At 36.0% G+C, this 4,790-nt stretch overlaps 1 pseudogene; it reads left to right on the forward strand.

The window, feature by feature from the left end:
* Positions 1-660: 660 nt before the first annotated feature.
* On the forward strand, positions 661-4,204 carry LOC131599053 (uncharacterized; annotated as a pseudogene).
* The last annotated feature ends 586 nt before the right edge of the window (positions 4,205-4,790 follow it).

Here is a 4,790-nt window from a genome sequence, read left to right on the forward strand (position 1 = left end):
GGTGTGTGTAAAGTGGTGTTGAGTGTGTGTTGGAGGAGAGAGATGTTGAATAAACTCAACACCAATTAATCTGTCCCAGAGGCTGACGTGGCAGCGCCTCACTGGTCCAAAGCTGGCGCGTGTGAGCCACTCTCTGGCAGTGAGAGTGGGCTTTATCCCACGCGGAGAGAGAAAGAGAAAAGAGATAATTAATGCCACTTGGCTGTTTCTGATTGGCTGGCCAGATTTTTATCCATTTAATACTTTGAACTCAATTATTTCGTTGCAAATTAATTTTTTTTTTTTTATACCAAAATTCATGATTTTTTTTCTCTATAAATAGAGACTTGGTTCATTTGATTTGGACACAGAAAAAAACACCAAGTTTTTCACTATCTTTCTCTATTATTATCTTTCTATTAGTGTTTTTTTTTAAGTTAAGTGTCTTTTTTTAGTGAAATGGATCCCAATAATCATTTTAACACTCAAAATTCTGCTAATTTTCCATTTAACCAAAATCCCAACAATTTTCAAAATCCCAACAATTATCAAAATCCCAACTATTATCAAAATCCAAATCAATTTTCCAACCAACATCCTCAAAACATACCTAATTTTGGTTTTCCACCAAATTTCAACCAGTCATCCTCTGTTCCAAACTTTCAACCATATTATGGATCTATGCCGAGAAATCCATCTCAAACACCCCCGTTTAATGGTTATGTGACAATGGCGAATGCAAATTTTCCAAGTGGTGGTGTTCCTGAATTTCCCGAGTTTTCAACACAACTAACTATTGGTGGCATGATAGTTTCTAATGAAGTCGCTCCAAATTCAGAGGATTCAACTCCTAAGAGCAGGAAAACTCAGCAACCAACATGGAACACTGAACAAAATTTGGTGCTAATTAGTGGGTGGATTAAATTTGGAACAAGCAGTGTTGTCGGGAGAAACCAGAAAGGTGAAACATATTGGGGTAAAATTGCTGAGTATTGTAATGAGCATTGCTCATTCAATCCTCCGCGTGATGGACCTGCATGCCGAAACCGTTTTAATTATATGAACAAAGTGTTGGGTAAATGGATTGGCGCTTATGATGGCGCTAAGCGTATGCAAGGAAGTGGTTGGTCGGAGAATGATGTTTTGGCAAAAGCGCAGGAATTATATGCATGTGGGAAGAATGTTAGATTCACTTTAATGGAAGAATGGCACGCTCTCCGTGATCAACCACGTTATGATAGTCAAGTAGGAGGAAATATTGGCTCAGGAAGTAGTGGATCTAAGAGATCCCGTGAGAGTGATGCATGTGGCTCAAACACTGTAGAATCCAGTGCTCGTCCTATAGGAAGGGAGGCAGCTAAAAAAAAGGGTAAAAAGAAAAGCAAGGAATATGCCTCGGAGGTGGTGGACAAAGAATGGGCTGAATACAAAGAATTCAATACGAAAGAGCTTGAACGATTGGACAACCAGGGGCGGATTCACATTGGGGAGATTGGGGGCTCATGACCCCACAAAACAAAAAAAAATCTTTTAATAATTAGTATTAATTATTTGTTCAGCCCTCATATAACTCCAACAAACCCACTAACGTGTATTATGTATCTACCCAATCCTACTTTAATTCTTCAAATTCTTTTCTTAATTATTACCATTTACTATTTCTATTTTTTTTAATTGTTTTAATTTTTCAAATTCAATTACAATCTCTACTCATTCTCTCTCTTAACTTTATTCACATTCTCTCACAATTCTTACGGTTTACTCTCACATTTTGACATAACACTTTTTTTGTTTCTTCCTTTTCCATTATTTCATTCAAGAGTTCAAGTTCAACATCAATTTAGTTTTGCGAGTCTGTGACTTTGTCTAATTGAGTCATTTTGTGAAGAATGGTTTATGCAGTTGTATGGGAGATGAGTGGTTGAATGATTGTTTTGTTACATATATAGAGAGTGACATATTTGATGAAGTGGACAATAAAAAAATCATTGAACATTTTCAAAATATGAAAACTCGTAGAGGACAATTGTAAGTTTTTTTTTTGTATTTTAACTTTTTTTGTCGTTATATTATGTATTTTGGAACAATTTGAAATATTTTTCTTTAGTCAAAATATATCCATTATTTTTAAGCCCCCACCATAGAAAAGTTCTGGATCCGCCACTGTGGACAACATAGCCTTGATGCAACAACAGGCTAACAATATAGCCTTGGAAAAGACTAAAACCAAGAAAATGAAGATGTATCTAAAGCTAACTTCCGAAGAGCATCTAGATGACCGGAAGAACCAACTGTTGAAAAAGTTTGAGGCAGAACTGTTTGATAATTAATTTCAATGAAGTATTTGTCAGTGTAGTGTTTGCTTTAATTATTGTTGTTTCAATATGTCAGTGTAGTGTTTGCTTTAATTATTGTTGTTTCAATATGTCAGCGTAGTGTTTGCTTTAATTATTGTCGAATCTATATGTCAGTGTAGTGTTTGCTTTAATTATTGTTGTTTCAATATGCCAGTGTAGTGTTTGCTTTAATTATTGTCGAATCTATTCGAATATATTCCTTGTCTGATAATTAACTCTATACAATAAATTATTTCGAATCCGTCAGTGGTCCACCACCCAATTCGAATATATTCCTTATCTGATAATTAACTCTATACAATAAATTATTTCGAATCTGTCAGTGGTCCACCACCTATTTCGAATCTATTCCTTATCTGATAATTAACTCTATACAATAAATTATTTCGAATCCGTCAGTGGTCCACCACCCAATTCGAATCTATTCCTTATCTGATAATTAACTCTATACAATAAATTATTTCGAATCCGTCAGTGGTCCACCACCCACATCCATTTATATATAGGGACTCATACATCCATTTATGTACCAATATCCCAAATCCCATCCAATCTACCTCCAATATCACAAAAAAATGGATCCATCACAATATCATTTTGATATCGCAGCCTACAATCAAAATCGTGAAATTGAAGAAAATTATATAGTCAATCGATTTAGAGAGCGTAGAAACAAAATATCGGAAGATAATGCACCTCGTAGTAGAAAATATCTCAATAGAGATCATGCAGCGGCAAACCAAAGACTAATTGACGACTACTTTGCCAATGAGCCTACATATGACGATGCAATGTTTCGTCGTCGGTACCGGATGAAAAAAAATGTTTTCCTTCGAATCGTTGGGGACCTTTCAAGTAGTGATAACTACTTCACCCAGCGAGTTGATGCAGCCAATAAAGAAGGTATATCACCCTTAGCAAAATGTACCACAGCAATGCGAATGTTAGCATATGGTGTTGCAGCAGATGCGGTCGATGAGTACATCAAAATAGGAGGTACTACAGCATTGGAGTGCTTACGTAGATTCTGTAAAGGAATCATACGCTTGTACGAGCAAGTGTATCTGAGAGCACCAACCCAAGATGACCTGCAAAGAATACTGCATGTTAGTGAAATGCGGGGGTTCCCAGGGATGATTGGGAGTATTGACTGCATGCACTGGGAGTGGAAAAATTGTCCTAAAGCATGGGAAGGACAATTTACTAGAGGGGATAAGGGAACCACCACAGTTATTCTTGAAGCAGTTGCATCTCATGACCTATGGATCTGGCATGCCTTTTTTGGATGTCCGGGAACGTTGAACGATATAAACGTTCTAGACCGGTCACCAGTGTTTGATGACGTGGAACAGGGAAAGGCTCCAAGTGTGAATTTCTTTGTGAATCAACGTCCATATAATATGGCATACTATCTAGCTAATGGTATCTACCCTTCTTATCCAACTTTCGTCAAATCGATTAGACTTCCTCAAAGTGAACCCGATAAATTATTTGCAAAATTTTAGGAGGGATGTCGGAAGGACGTCGAACGTGCATTTGGAGTGCTCCAAGCTCGATTTAAAATCATCCGTGAACCAGCTCGCTTGTGGGACATAGCTGATTTGGGTATCATCATGAGGTCATGCATCATATTACATAATATGATTGTTGAGGATGAACGAGATTCATATTCTCAACGTTGGACCGATTTTGAGCAATCTGGGGAAAGTGGATCTAGTGCACCACAACCATACTCGACCGAGGTGTTACCCGCTTTTGCAAATCAAGTGCGTGCTAGATCAGAGTTCCGTGATCCAAATGTTCATCAAGAATTGCAAGCCGATCTAGTGAAGCACATATGGACAAAGTTTGGAATGTTCCGTGATTGAATTATTTGTGTGTTGTATTGCATTTTAAATTATTTGTATCGTACTAATTACGTTACTTGTGTGTTGTATTGCATTTTAAATTATTTGTAACGTACTAATTACGTTAATTGTGTGTTGTATTTTAAATTAATTTAAGATGATTTGTATCGTATCCAATTATTTAAATAAATTTTTGTTTTTATTACAAAAAATTAAAAAATAAATTATTAAGTATTTATTATTTTAATTTAATTTTAATCGATAATTGTAATTTTATGTAATCATAAAAATAAAAATAAAATTTAAATAAGAATATGAAAATAAAAAGTGGTGGGGTAGGGTGTTGAGTGAAAAACCATTGGAGAGGGTAAAAGTTGAATGGGTGTTGAGTTATTAGGTGGAAGAAAGAGAAAATGATGTGGAGTGTTGGGAGTTGAAAAAGTGGGTGTTGAGTTTTTCAACCATTGTAAATGGTCTTACGAATACAAGGAACATGGTCACTACAAAAGTAACTGTCCCAAACAATAGAGGGAAAAGCCAAAGAAGAGTTTTAACAAAGAAAAGAAGAAAAGTCTTATGGCTACATGGGACGATTCAGAATCTTCTA

The sequence above is a fragment of the Vicia villosa genome, linkage group LG4 (genome assembly GCF_029867415.1).
Source record: "Vicia villosa cultivar HV-30 ecotype Madison, WI linkage group LG4, Vvil1.0, whole genome shotgun sequence".
NCBI classification, from domain to species: domain Eukaryota; kingdom Viridiplantae; phylum Streptophyta; class Magnoliopsida; order Fabales; family Fabaceae; genus Vicia; species Vicia villosa.